Source organism: Herpailurus yagouaroundi, unplaced genomic scaffold (assembly GCF_014898765.1).
Source record: "Herpailurus yagouaroundi ecotype Mexico unplaced genomic scaffold, PumYag 569, whole genome shotgun sequence".
Lineage (NCBI taxonomy): Eukaryota > Metazoa > Chordata > Mammalia > Carnivora > Felidae > Herpailurus > Herpailurus yagouaroundi.
This window is the reverse complement of record NW_024412786.1, coordinates 6,114,252-6,129,561: the sequence shown is the minus strand read 5'-3', so window position 1 is coordinate 6,129,561 and position 15,310 is coordinate 6,114,252. Positions and strand designations below refer to the sequence as shown.

Here is a 15,310-nt window from a genome sequence, read left to right as displayed (position 1 = left end):
CAAACACTGACTCAGGTACAATTCCCAGGAAGGAAGCAGAATCTGCCCGGTTTAGTTTGCAGAGGCATTTCTAGCCCAGAGCATTATTGACAACAACAGAGCAGATGGCTGGCGGTGAGCGCAACTCACAGCTGACGGTGGTCAGGGAACCAGCGGGAGAGCACCCGACAGGTGCCACGGGCACCCACCTCACTGCAATCGTCTGGCTCTTCAACAAACTGCTTACGATGTTCAAGTCATTTCCTAGATATTTCAGGGCAATTCACCCCACACACGCGCACACAAACACACACACACACAAACACACGCACACACACACGGACATACACACACACACACACACACACACACACACAGTGCTCTTTGGACACAAGGTTGCTCCTGCTAAAGAATACAGACAACCCTTTACTTTACTTCAGTATTTCAAGGCATACCTGCAAACACAAAAAAATTACAGTGAAACGAAATGACAACAATCCAAACGTGTCTTCAAACCTGACAAAGTCTGTTGGGTGCTGAGCTGTCTTCAGAGGCCCAGAAGGCAGCACTGAGAAACGGGCCCCGCGGTCAGGAAGCCAGGATCTCCCAGCAAGGTCTCGCAGAGATTCCGTCCACGGGAACCCGAGGGAATCAGACCAAACCCCTCGCTTTCCATCTGCTCTGGTAAATAACTTTAGCTGACCGCCAGGTCATCCAATGCCTAATGTTGAGAGATTTGCATCTAATCTTCAAGACTTCGTATCAGAAAATACTGTTCCTGTTGTAGGTGAAGGAGAACCAGACTCAACGCGGCGTCAGCGAGATGCGCGGTCACTCACACGGCAGGCAAGCGCAAGGGGCAGGTGGCTGCAGGCCCGCCTGGTTCAGGGCCTCGGGTTTTTATCTTCATATTTTGTCCCCTTGTGCAGGAATCTGGGTCAATTCACTAATTCTGTCTCTAATTATGTCCGGTCCAAGTTCATCGTTCCAGCCAACACCGTCTTCATTCACTAGACTTCAGACTGTTTTCTGTCCTGCCCTCCTTCTCTGGTATCATTTCTGTTTGCTTTAGAATTTGTTTCCTCAGGGATGTTATCTTTTTAAACATCTCAAACACACTTACTTTGACAGTTTTACCAGACTACCCATGCGTTCTGGAAGAAGCAAATGCATCGTTCTGTAAGGGGCCGACTCTGGAGGCTGTGGGATCTGGCTTCCAGCTCAACCCGCGTAGGTTATACCGCCGGCACTTCCCTCCCTGCCTAGAGTCCAGCCACTGCCCCTCCGGGCCTCCCAAGGCCTCAGGCCAGAACTAGGCTTCCACGGTGACAGAGAGTTCCCACTGCCTGGCTCCTTACAGACGGTGTAGACCTTGTGAGAGAGTCACCGGACGTTGTGGCACAGCCCAGGCCCTGCTTCCTATCCTCCCAAGGCCCACAACTTCCCACAAGGCCCCAGTGTACTGGGGACAGTGACCTTAACGTGGGGAAGCCTCATCTAAAACCAGCTCCAAAAAGCGAGTCTGATTTGAGTTCTAATTCCACCGGACACCTTGGTCCCTGTGACCCCGGGCGACAGGAGCCAAGCTTCCTACTGGCCCTGCATGCTCGGTGCTTGGAGCACAGCAGGCGGGGGAATCTGGCCAACTCCAGCTTACCGCACTGGGTTTCTATTCCGTTTCTATACTGAGGGGTATTTTTCTCTTCTGGGGGTGTGGCTGTATTGTTTCGTTTGTCTGTTTCTCTACTTACATTTCACTCTCCCACTGCCGTTGGGAGTGAGCTCTGTCGAAGCACGTTTGTGCTGCCATCCCGACTGGAAGTCACGATTCGTTCGAGCGACGGCTGCACGGCAGACAGGCGGGCCCGGCCCCTCCGCAGGGCGCGGAGCACACAGACAGACCAACAAGAGGCCCAGCGCGGTCCGCGCCCCGAGTGAGAAAGGCCCGGGCTACGGGGTGGGGGTGGGGGTGGGGGGGTCAGCACGGACGTCGCGTGTGGTGGGAGGCAGGCGCGCTGACCCGGAGGCCCACCGACGGAGACGGCACGGTGGGTGAACCGTGAGCCGTGTGGCAGGAGAGCCTCGTCATGAGAGCAAAGCGGCGTCTGGGAGTGGGGAGGACGTCAGGGGCTCGGGCAGCGTGTGGGAAGCGGTAAGGGAGGCTGGGCGGGCAGAGGCCAGACTGCAGGCCCACGCGCACCCCGGTACGGAGCCCGGATCTCATCCCGAAGGCTCCGGGAGTCGTCCATCTACAGACTCTGAGGGCCCTCCCGAGGGAGCAGGCCAACCGTTCAAAGTCCCAGGCAGTGCTCAGACACAAAGGGTTCGCTGAGTCAACGAAAGCCCCCGGGAGCAGTGCAAAAGCGGGGCTGGGGGAAGAGACGAGTGGCACAGCAGCTCCCAGGCCACGGCAACCCCCCCGGGAAAGAGGAGTGGTCTGAATCAAGACCAGGGTTAGAGAGCTGCCGCAGCCCGAGAGAGAATTCTAAGACGGAACACAGCATCCCACGTGCCTCCACTTGCTGTGCCCTTCATCAGTCTTAAAGGGTCCCCTGGAAGGAGGGGGAGGCCAGAAGTGAGGAGGCAGGTCAGGCGCTGCGGTAACACGCAGGCCCAGGGCACGGGAGAGGCAGGCGGGTTCCCAACAGGCTTTACGGTAGTGCCTGCTGACAGACGGGCGGGAGAGAAAGGCCCAGGCCGACTCCAGCAAGTGAAGGACAGAGTCCCCATTTCCTGAGCGGGGCGGGGCTCTGGAAGAGAGATCTAACAGCCCGCGTGGGCGTGCTCCATTTGGGACGTTACACGACAGTCAGCGGGCAGCACGGAGCAGAGCTGAGGCCCCCAGCTGGAGTTCGGTGTCGGTGCAGGTAGGAGAGCACCCTCGTTCCAGGCCAATCACAAGGCACTGAGTGTGGATAAGAAGAGAGGTGAGGTCCCAGCCATGTGCCCATCTAACACCGGACGGTGAGAAAACAAGGGATGGACTGGGAGTGGTCGGCAGGCAGGAGGGAACCAGGGAGGGGCCGTCTCAGGAGTCAAGGGCTCTCCGCATGTGTGACCCTGGCAGAGGGGTCAGCTGACTGACTGCCTAGAGGAGGTCAGTGGGGGGCCTCCAGCACGGCAGTCCTGGAGCAGGGGGGGCAGGCCTGCTGCCTGCACAGAGGGAACCAGGGACAGGAGGAGAGGCAACAGAGCCATGAGCCGGGGTGGGGGTGGGGAGGTGGGGACAGAACTAGGGTGGTGGCTACGCAAGTCACAGGCTCAAGAAAGGCCTTGGGGGGTGACCCAGATGCCTGCTGGTGGGGAGAAGCCAGGGGAGAGGGGGCCGACAGAGCGGCCACTCTGCGCAACTGAGAGCAGATCACGGGGGTGGTGCGGTAGCAGACGGCCTTCCCTGGGAGCACGCAGCCCCCTGAGCTGGAACGGCAGCTGAACACGGGGGCGCGGACACGGACGGCCTGGCAGTTGTGTGGTGGGGTTTACGGAAGTCCTCTTCTGCCGTCTCCCAGTGTCACTGCAAGTGACATGCAGACAGACTTGCATAAGGCGTGAGGACGGGCAAGGAGCACTGAGGAGGAGGAGGGCTGCCTGGAGGAGAGGGCCCCCGAGGCCACCGGTCACGAAGGTGGATGCGGGAACACACTTGACCGGCGCAGCCTCCTGCCGGGTAAGGACGGTGAAGTGAAGGCAGGGACGGGGCTGAGCAGCAGGCCAGGCTGTGGTGAAAACAGACCACAGGACTGCAGGCAGGTGAGGAAGAAAGCAGAGACGTGGGGGGGGACAAAGGACCAGAACACCAACACCCTGGCAGGGTCACAGGACCATAGGTCCAGGAGGGCTGGATATCAGCGCTTTATTTTTAAACGTCTCACCATCTATTCCCAACAAAGCTCACTGGCTTTCAACGAAATACCTGGTCAAAACACCACAAGCAGACTCCAGAAGCTTGCGGGGCGTGAGAACAGGGCTCCAAATTCCCAACATGCTCCAGCTAGGAGGCGCTGGTCACCGCACAGCCTCCCGATCACTCCTGCGCCCCCAGCTAGGAGGAGACGGGACACCCCACAGCCTCCCTGATCTTGGCGACAGGCCCCTGGGAACGGATGGGACCCGGCCTAGCCCCACCTGCACTCAGCTATGAGCCCCTTGCCTCCACACCCCCACTGGCGCACTCTTCCTGTAACACTCCTTCATCACCAAAGTCCAAAGTCTCATTACGTTTTTCATAAAGTCCCAAACTGTCTTGGTTCATCTATTAAGAGAATATGTTTACTTCCCATTGTTTTGGTTAAATGAGTTTCTTACAACAAATTCAACAGCCAAATCATTCCACGATACACCACTTCGGCCACAGCAGAAAACAAATTTATGAAAACTTGACAACTACTTTTACTCCTTAAAGAAAAACCTTTCTCTTCAGACAAAAGAATTCAAGTGAAAAGAATCGAAGCAAATTTAAACTTAGGAGTTTAGATAAACATTCGACAGGAAATTCCAGAGTTTAAGATCCCAAAAAAACACGTTCATATGTGCACTGTTTGTATTATTATTGCAGAGAAAAACTGGTGTAGCTCAAACAGCCCCAAATACGAGCAGTAAATGACCTACGCAGTGACCACCAAGAAATCCACGGGTCAGCAGCCACACTTTCTCCTCTTCAGAAAGAATGTTTGTTTAGGGGTGCCTGGGTGGCGCAGTCGGTTAAGCGTCCGACTTCAGCCAGGTCACGATCTCGCGGTCCGGGAGTTCGAGCCCCGCGTCGGGCTCTGGGCTGATGGCTCAGAGCCTGGAGCCTGTTTCCGATTCTGTGTCTCCCTCTCTCTCTGCCCCTCCCCCGTTCATGCTCTGTCTCTCTCTATCCCAAAAATAAATAAATGTTGGAAAAAAAAAAAAAAACCACTGCACACCAAGCATCCTACTAGCAGTGACATTCTATTTACCATAACCGAAGTTTGAAGTATTTTTTGCAACTGAGTAGATGTAATAGTCACTGGAATATTCCCATTTTAAATAGAAATCTGAGCAAAGCAGATGTGTGTTTCTTTGGACATTCCCAGAACCGAGAACAAGAAAAGCAACACTAAACCATCACACGTTGGTGTTTATCATTTTAGGACAAGAGGCCCAGATCTGGGTAACGGGTTCAGATCGTACGAACCAGACACTGTTCATAAAAATCCACCATCAGGCCACTTTTAAACGAAGTCCCATGGCTCGGATGCGACACTCAACTCCCAAAGTGACGAACACAGTTGTCCCCGCGGCTCCAGGAGGACGACTCTGGGTGGAAAGCACGGGTGACGCCTCGCACCCACCCCCAGCTCGGAGCCCTCCCTTGTCCTGCGCCCTCCCCCTGGTCGCCCGAGTGACATCACCACAGCTTGTGGTTTTGACCGTGTCCATCACTGGCCCCATTTTCTTTCTTAATGACTTTTCGCCGTTCTGCTAACCTGCTGACACAGAGCAAAGCCTCACAGAAGGCACAGAACCCGTGTGTTCTCAGTGCAGAGACACAGAGCACAACAGAAACAGGCTGTAATTTTCAGCAAACGGAAAGGAACACCTGAAAACCTGACATGCTGAACTGGCTTGGATTATTTTCTGTCCATAGAAGCTGTTTGCCTCCATTTGAGGTTTAAAAGCATGTCAAATCTGGACTAAAAAGAAAACGGGAAGTTTATACACTGAAACTAATCAGCAAATCTTAGGCTCTAAACCCCCACTGTCTTGATGAAAAGTAGGCTCAGCTATCCATCTATGGGTATGAGAAGTTTCTGGATAACCATCTATGTGGTAACCTACTGACGGGAGAGCAGACAGACCAGGGGACACTGAGGAAGCAAACAGCAAACTTTCGCCTCCGTAGCACGTGACCCGTGGACGCACTGGACGTTTAGAGCCATGTAAATGCAACAGCACTCGACTTTCAATCCCCGATCACTATTTGCAAGCATCAGAGTAAAATTCATGAGCAGTTAAAAAATCCCAATACATACAATGTATTTTTCCTTGTCGGTTTAAGCAACAGATACTGAAAAAATGTATGCTCGTTCTTAGTACTTAGAAATGAAATCATCAAGATCGTGTAACCTGAGTCCAAAAAGGCCTGGTGCAGAACAGTATTTCAACGTGACCTCAATTTGGTTAAACGCAAACATACACGCGTATTTTTCATATGTACATAAGATAAGATATAGATGGACAGCCACCAAACTGCTAATGAAGGTCCCCCACTGTGAGTGGGAAAGGGGGCTGGAAAACAAGACTTTCAGTCTATATTCTTCTTTAATTTCAATTTTAAGTATGTATTTGCTTTGGATTAAAAAAAAAAAAAAGACCAACCTCCCTTCTCTTTTCTTCTTTCTAAACAGAACAGGACACGAGCAGAATGTGCAGGGCCCACGTGGACACACACTTCCCCCGGAAGTCCCCGATTCCTTTTCTTGCTCTCTCACCAGCCCCCACGCTTTGGCTTCGGCCCCCACCACTGCACTCGCTGCAAGAGCTCTGGCGGGCACCCCAGTGATGCCCTCGGCATGGCCGACCCAGGGCCGCCTTGCATACTCCCCACGCCTGCCCGATCGGGAGCCTCCTCCCTCCTCCCTCCTCCGCCCTCCTGCCTCGCCCCATCTCCACGCTTTCTGCTCACCCCGCACCCGCTGGTGCTCCCGTGGCTGCATCCTCGGTCCCCAGCCCACCCTGCACACCATGCCTGCCTGACCACGGTCCAAGGCTGCCCCCTCCCACTCGGGGCGACTGTCCACCCACCCACGATGCGTCTCCACTCCAGGTTTTCTAGGAGACTCAAGCCATCTTCTCCAAACCGAGCTCATCGGCGTCCTCCACACTCCAGGATCCACCCGAATCTCCGCCCCGGTGCGGTACGGGACTGTATCCACCCAGCGTCCGAGCCAGACAGCTGGACGTCACATCGCTGCCGCCTCCTCCCTCCACGCGAACCGACCGCTGGGGACTGCTGACTCTACCTCACACCAGTGTCTTCTGCAATGTCTCTGCTGCCTCCCCCGCTGCCCCGGCTCCCACAGCTCCCTGGTCTGGAGGGGTGGTTCCGGGAGTCAGCTCTGCAAGACCCCTCTCCCGCCCCCACCGCTCTCTCCGGCCACCTCGCTCACCGCTTCGTGCCTCACGCACAACGCGTGGTCCCAACCGACCCACAGTTCCCTGAACAACACGGCGCTGCTCCTTCACGCACGGCTGTCCTCTCCGCCTCAGACCCTCAGACCCGTGATCAGCCAGCGTTCCCCTGACCGGCTCCTCCTGCCGCCAGAGGCCGTTTCCAAGCCGGGCAAAGCACGCATCCGCCCCGGAGGTTTCTAGGCGGCTTCTCGGCCTCCCCTCTGGAACCAACATTTGGGGGGAGCGGGGCGCAGGGGAGACCGGAATATGTATTTTGGTTCTTTTCGCACCGTACGGCCCCCTCCAGTGCTCACAGCCCATCAGCCAGGAAGCTGGGCATTGGTTCGGGCTGCACACGCCTCTGGCACACGTAAACTCTGGGCCCCACAGACGAGTGTCCGCCATCAGGGCGCCACCAGGCAACCGGAGCATGTATTCTGAAAAGCTTCCTCGGGTAATTCGCCATCCTTCCGTGTGGGGCAACAAGTCGAGTTCTCCATCTAGGTCAAGCATCTACAAACATGGGCAGCAGCACCGGCGTCCTGCCTCAGACCACAGGTGACCCGACCGAACGAGGACACCGTCGACGCACGCGCCACCTGTCCGGCAGCCCCCTCCCCAGGCAACCCCCACTCCCACCGGCAGCCTGCAGAAGCAGGGGTGCCGACGGGGTTTGGGGTTCGGATTCAACCTGCCGTATTGCCAAAATGAAGGCACTCAGACACCTCCACACGTTAAGTCGGTTCCTAACGGCACCCCACGCACCAGAGGTAAGAGCACACCCCGCTCAGGGGCGACGCCCCGGGCTCCGCAGCTCCCGTCCACCCGCACCTTTATCTTCCGCACAAACTTCCTCGTGGAACAGCCTACGTTCTCCACCTCTGCCTCCTGCGCGTCATACACCCAAGTTTTTGGAGCCCATCCCCCCTTCTCCTCACGGGTCCCCAACTGCTCTCAAGGATCAGCGAGGCTGGGCAGCGCTCGGAACCCACAGATCCCGGGCCCCCGCCTCTCTCCTGTACCGGGTCCCCTGCCTGGGATCCACAGTCACCAGCATCAGGCGCCCAGGCCCAGTCTGGTCTCCCGGAACTAGACTCTGCTAAAGACTGAGGCACCAAAGCCCCGTCATCTTGAACTGGTTCTGTCCAAAAACCGAACGTGATTTTTATTTGGAGGAGAAAAACAAAATAAACACCACCTTAGCGTTTCCTCAAATCTGCGGACGGACCAGGTTGAAAACGCACCATGCCAAATGTTTACAGCAGCTCCATCCAGAATTGTCAAAACCTGGAAGCAACCAAGACACCTCCAGCAGGTGGATGGACGACCAAGCGGGGGCCACCCAGACGACGGAGTATTATCCGGTGCCGAAAAGATGTGAGCTCTCAAGCCACAAAAAGGCATGGAAGAACCGAAAATGAATTCAAGGGGAAGAAGTCAATCTGAGAAGGTCACACACTGCAGGGCCCAACTCGATGACATTCTGGAAAAGGCGGAACCACGGACACGGTAAAGAGATCAGGGGTTGCCAGGGGTTAGAAGGGAAGGAAGGATGAACAGAGCACCAAGTCTCAGGGCAACGACTACTCTGTAGGACGGTCACTGTCCATTCGTCTACACCACAGGACGTGCGCCACCAACAGGAACCGCGATGGCAAGCATGGGCTCTGGGTGATGACGACGGTCAGTGTCGATTCGCGGACTGTCACAGATGTGCCACCCTGGTGGGACGTGGACGGTGGGGGAGGCTGTGCGTGGCGGGGGCAGCAGGAGGCACGAGGGCGATCTCTGTATCTCCCCCTCAATTTTGCGCTGACCCCAAAACTGCTTTAGAAAGCATAAGATCTATTAAGAAAGTAGTAACTGTGCCAGTCTTCTGCCTTGGGCTTAGCGATCAGCGTCACTAATCCCAAACCACCTTCACTGAGGGCTGAACCCAAAGATCTCGCCACAGGACGCGGTCGGTTTACCGGCTACGGTGACCCCGACAGGTGGCGTTCGCACACACAGCCCCGGCCTGCCCGCGGTGAGAGCGAATCGTTTCTGACAACCTGCCGAGCTTTGTTCTCTCGGCATCACGTTTTCGAGGTTCGCCGGTGGTGGATGTGTGTCGGGGCCGGCACCCGTGCTCGGGGCCGGATGATACTCCTCCTCCGTGCGGGCGGAGCGCGTTCTGCTGCCCAGTCACCCGCTCACAGACGTCTGAGCGCTTCTGCTTTGTGGCTCTCGTGAACAACACCGCCGTGAACTCTCCCATACGAGTTTTTATGTGGATCTGTGTATTCTCCTCTTGGCACACTGAGAGGAGACACGCTTCTCTCCAAGGTAAATGAGCGCAGCCCCCCCTAGCGTCTGACTTCGGGCTTAAATGTGCGGCTGGCTCAGCCGTCGCTCTTTTCTTGTTTGGAAGGCCCGGCCTTTTAGGCAAAAGGTGCTGTCTCCTCACGGGCAGCGGGTACGAGTCTTGCGTCCCGTGCTGTTGTTACCTTTCTGCTGCAGAGCGAACCGAACTGGGTGTGGTGGTTACTCGCGAGGAGGGAAACAAAGGCAAAGAAAACTGTGACCTAAATTATGTTTTCTTACAGCTGGCAGCCACTGACGGACACCTGCTGAACCGCGCAGGGCGTGGTCTTCCTTAAGGAACTCAACGGCAGCCTGCGTGCTTTTATTAAAGGCTAAAAGTAACCTTATCTTGAGAGCAGCTAGCCCCCCAGGGTCCTGAAAGCCTTGCTTGCAAATCTCGTAGAGACTTCTGCTATCCTGGGGTGCCTGACGGCAAAGTAGGTGGAGCATTCAACGCCTTGATTTTGGTCCAGATCATGACCTCACAGCCCGCGAGTTCGAGCCCTGGATCGGGCTCTGCGCTAACAGTGCAGAGCCTGCTCGGGATTCTCTCTCTGTCTCCTCTCTTCTCTCAACATAAACACTTAAAAAAGAGAGAGACTTCTGCTCTCCCTAACCCCCACTAATCAAAAAGTACATCATCAGTCACTCCTCACAATCCTAGTGCGGCTCTCTCTGTCCCCGTGCCGTAATAAAATCGCCTTTTTGCCCCAAAAAAAGTCTCAAGAATTCTTTGTTAGCTGTTTGCTTGTGGACCCCACTTCGTAATTTCATCAAGTAGCATTTCCGTATTTGAACACAAATAATTTCTTACACTTAGTCAAGACAACGGCGAGTATGAATGCACAGACATATTTCAGAAGTGTATAATATTAATGAAACGTTCACAGGTAAAAACATTACAATTAAATTTTAGAACTGAGCTGGGGGGGGCAGGGGAAAATCCAACTAATGAAATGGAAAAGCAAGCGCAGAAATTCTGCTCAAATAGGAATGAGTGCGTCCTGGAATCTTCTACGTAGGGTTTTTTGTTTGTTTGTTTGTTTTTTTAATATGACATCATTAGCTTAGAAGAGTTTCGGATCAATTAAAAACACGAGAAAGTAGTAAGATGGAAACAACATGAAGCACACTAACGCCCAGTCCATGTTTACAGGTTTCGAGCTTCGCGGCGGAGTATGCTGTTTTTGGCACTGTTCACACTCACTGGGGTTTAAGATGGCTTTCATTTCAAGGATTTCATTTCACAGATGTATGCATCTGCCGAGAAATTACTGAATCATAAACTGTCTTTAAAGTACGCGACCATGAGTTCGAGCCCCGCATCGGGCTCTGTGCTGACAGCTCAGAGCCTGGAGCCTGTTTCGGATTCTGTGTCTCCCTCCCTCTCTGACCCTCCCCCATTCACGCTCTGTCTTTGTCTCAAAAATAAACAAATGTGTAAAAAAAAAATTTTTTTTTTTTTTTTTTAAAAGTACGCAACCAAAAATGGCTGTCTGACCTCGACAGTTTAAAGCCAAAATTAGGAACAGTGTAAGATCCATTATTTCCACAGAGGTGTTTTAGTCATGATAAACTTTTTTAAAAACCAGTAACCGCAGCAGCACTGGAAGGGGGCTTAGGCCAGAACTTTTTCTTATACAAACCTTTAAACATTTTCTTTTTTAATGTTTATTTAGTTTTGAGACAGAGAGACAGAGCATGAACGTGGGAGGGTCAGAGAGAGGGGGACACAGAATCCGAAACAGGCTCCAGGCTCTGAGAGGTCCACACAGAGCCTGATGCGGGGCTCGAACTCACGGACCGCGAGATCGTGAGATCGTGACCTGAGCCGAAGTCGGCTGCTTAACCGACTGAGCCACCCAGGCGCCCCTCTTACACAAACCTTTAAAAAAAAATGTTTTTAACGCTTTATTTTTTGAGAGAAAGAGAAGGAGCGAGAGAGCAAGCATAAGCAGGGGAGGGGCAGAGAGAGAGGTGGGGGACACAGAATCCGAAGCAGGATCCAGGCTCTGGGCTAAAGCCCAGAGCCCCATGCAGGGCTCGAACCCACGAACCGTGAGATGGTGACCTGAGCCAAAGTCACTCAACGAACTGAGCCACCCAGGCACCCCGACACCATTTTTGGACATAGTAAGAAAGTACCACGTGTAAGAGTCTCCCTCCACTCTGCCCCCCTCCCTCCCCCACAAGGCAGGAAACTACAGTTACGGCTTTCCTGTTAATCCAGGGTTTTTTACGCGCGTATAAACCAATACATACATTCCTTTCCCCTTGTTTTTCTTCAGTTAACGATGTAACTGAAAAGGTTTCCATGTCAGGTCATAACTCCGCCCTCCTTCTGTACAGCTGTTCCGATCGCATATATGAATGAATCCAGAAGTCATCACTTATTCTCCCCCGAGGGACACGGATGTTTACACTTCTCATCTTCCACCTTTACAAACAACATGGCAACAAATAACTCACTCTGAACATGTGCCAACGGTTTCGTCTTAGAATCTGTGAGTCAAAGGACACTTGTTAGTTTTAATAGACACTACTGAATCCCTCCTCGGGGGCCGGCAGTCTGTGAAAACACCTGTTCCCTTGCAGCCCTGCCCTCCCCAAACCATCGAACCTCAGCTTAACAACATGCTCCTTCTTGGGTCCGTCCTCCATTCCCTGTGCCTGTCATACAGGGCCCCCAAAATCTTTTCGGCTAGCCAGAGTCTGATGAGCGTCTGAGAGGCAGTGTGTCCCCTGCGACACTCCATCACTCTCCTGACCTCACGATCACGGGGATGATTCGGACATTTCACTTACACAGCAGCTCAGCTACCTGCTCATTTTCCCCACCTGATAATCCGCAACACCAAAGGCGTGTCACACTTATTTCAGTTCTCTCTGTGACGCCCAAATGAGATTAATCTGTTTTTCCTTCTCCTCACGTTTGGAGGTGGCGGCCACGTCTTCTTAACGGGCGTCTGTTATGCCACAGAACGGCTTCTGATCGCTGTCTCTGAAACTCCAACGTCCATTAGCAGAAGGGGCAAACACCTACCTTAGGCGTTCTGGAATGCTCGTGCCTGGTATTTACGTAAGGAAAGGCTTTACTGTAAACTGATTTTCACTTTGTTTACCTTTATGTATTTACTTTGAGAGACAGAGAGAGGGGGAGAGACCGAGAATCCCAAGGCTCAACCCCACAACTCTGAGATCATGACCTGAGCCGAAACCAAGAGTCAGACACTCAACCAACTAAGCCACCCAGGCACCCCTGTAAACTGATTTTTAAAACTTTTTTTAGATTATAATTAGGTATTGTATTTATTTTCTGAAATTATGTGTTTAGATAGGGTTTTTGGTACTATTTCATGACAGCAAAGATTGTCATTAAAAATATTATAAGACAAAGTACCGGGTTGCTCTGGAGTGTAACAGACCTGCCAGGTCAAAGGTTATGCGATTCAGCTCTCCGTATTTGCAACGTCACAGATCACAGCGAACCACATAAACGGGAGTTCTACTGGTCTGTCATTTCCATATACATTTGTAATTTACAATAAAGAGAGGCTTTAGTGTCCTGACCAAGCACAGAAATGTACACGTCACAAACAAGCATCACCACCTCCACTGATGGCTAAGCCTGCACGATCACTCTTACGGCCCTGTGCAGAGTGAGGGCCCCCTTACTACTTTGTAAGCGTGAAGCATTATTTGCAAAAAAACAAAAAACAAAAAACAAAAAAAACCCCATTTATTTTGTTCAAATGTCACAATTTCTCCATTTAGAATCTCTGCCTTTTTCAACTCCCCCATGACAGTAAGGGATAGATTAAAATCTTATCCTATTACATAACAGTGAAAGTAATCACAAACCTATGGTTATTCGGCTCAATATCCAAATTATTAACGTAAATACTGCATATACAGTACGTGTGCCCAATTATAAGGCAACCACGAGTAAGAAGCGATTCCCCCATTTTCCGATCCAGACAACTGCTCAAAGTCTTGGCTACTTTACTGTGTACCTGCTAGGAATGTGCATTATATATATATACAGGCAGCCCAGACTCAGACTCGGACTCAGCCCTACATGCCGATTACAATTCACAGAGAGAGGAAACTGTTCATTCTAGCAGCCTGCTCAGTTACTACACCTAACACGCTGATTTTCCACCTCCGGTTACACCACATGGATTTAGAACATCTCCAAGAGATCCTTGAACCACGTTTCCCGCTTCTCTGCTGTGAGGACACTAGCGCATCTTCTGGTGAACCACTGTGACACCAACCACCACGTGGGCCCCCCTCTGGCTGCCGAGCACTCTGGTTGCAGACACCGGGCAGACGACTGCTCCCGTGCTCACCCACCGCCACATTCCAGAACCACCGGGGGTCCTGCCCGAGGATGCAGGTGGTCTCCCTCCCGGCTACGACAGCACCATCCAAACACGGGCCAAATAAATGCATGGAAGCGACGGGAGGGTACCGGTGTTTCAGGCACCCTGAACCTGAGAAGGGACCCGGTGCTGCCCTGAGGGAAGGGCCGTGCCTCCAGTCACGTGGTGTCAAGCCGGCCCCTGGTACCACTCAGGAACCGCCCTGACGGTTTACAGGTTAGCAGTTCTCCCAGGAAGTCTCAGGGTGTGCACGAGGTCCCCATGAGTTACGTACAACTCGAACACACTTCAGTGCCGTCAGTTCACACAAGCGCTTCCGTTCTGCAGAGAAATGCCACGCTCGACGCCCTCTTACGTGTGACTAGTACTCTGAACTCATTACACGAGGATGTCCCAGATGCGTGAGACGTGCTAGACCCCACCTTGCAGGGCTCTCCCAGGTAGGAGTAGGTGCGATCGCGTGGACGGGACCAGAAATTTCCACCCACCTTCTAGCAGGTGCCTCCGGAGAGCAGGACTCTGAATGCAACAGGGCCACCTGGCCCTGCGTGTGACCACGGGGGCCCTCCTGAGAGAATTCCAGAGGCGATGGCCAGCATTTTCACAGGCGTGCAGGTGAGAGACAGCAGGAGCCCAAGGCCAGCACAGAAGGCCCGGGGGCGGCAGAGTAGGCCTCCCGCCGCAGCCTCTGGGGACACCACCCGGAAGACGGGCCTCTTGGGATAAAGTAGGGCCAGCACGAGAAACCGTACCCGGAAGCCTCCCGTGGCTCTGCGAGGCTGCAGGTCCTAAAGCGACCACACGGCCGGCGCTGCCCGATGTCCCCGGGACATCCGCCCACAAGTCCAAGAGCAAGTGTGGCGGCCCTTGGGGCCACGTGGCTCAGGCCGAGAGTGAGAAGACAAGTGAACCTGACGAGGGCTTTGCTTCTCTCCGGTGCAGTTTGCACAAGAATGACACCGCCTATGGGAAAACGACACGGCCACGCTGGTGGAAACGGGCAGAATAAAGGGTCTGCTGTCGAAGGAGGAAGCGAAGCGTCTCTGCGGCCTGCAACCCCAACGCCACCTGTCACTCCACGGCCGGACTCGGGCCCTCGGTGACCACTTCCCGGTGAGCTCACGCCCCGCCCCTCTACTGCTCCCCCGTCGCCCGTTCTCCCGCACCCCTTCCACAGACCAGCCTTGGGACACCAGCCGAGCCCGCACGCTGCCCCCCCCACCCCGCCCTCCTGAATGCCCGATGGGACGCCACACACGGGACTCGGCCACTCGACCTCCACGTAAGGGCGCTCCCGGCCCTCCGATCCATCCGTGCGGGAGCGCCGGGGCACACGCGGTTCCCCGGTCTGCTCATGGGGAGAACCCCCCCGCCCCCGACGTGCTCACTGCCCAGGCCCCAGCGGAGCAGCAGCAAAGCGTGGTCGCCCAACAACAGGCACGCGTGGAACTAAGTCCGTGACGTCC

The 15,310-nt window shown here is 54.0% G+C and overlaps 1 protein-coding gene and 1 long non-coding RNA gene across 10 annotated transcripts in view; both read right to left on the bottom strand.

Moving 5' to 3' along the window:
* The window catches only part of PPFIA1 (PPFI scaffold protein A1), an 88,936-nt gene that overhangs the window by 55,847 nt on the left and 17,779 nt on the right, over positions 1 to 15,310 (bottom strand). Inside the window, exon 1 of one of the 9 annotated variants that reach the window (XM_040466058.1) lies at positions 496 to 810. The exons of the other annotated variants lie outside the window; for them this stretch is intronic. The gene's annotated coding sequence lies outside the window, so the exon portion shown is untranslated. Of the gene's footprint in view, positions 1 to 495; positions 811 to 15,310 lie in introns of those variants that run through there. 9 annotated transcript variants of the gene reach the window in all.
* LOC121023869 (uncharacterized) lies at positions 351 to 6,560 on the bottom strand. Its single transcript, XR_005787526.1, has 3 exons — positions 5,072 to 6,560; positions 753 to 757; positions 351 to 361 (listed from the first exon to the last, which is right to left on the bottom strand). It is a non-coding gene; the product is annotated as an uncharacterized LOC121023869 (long non-coding RNA).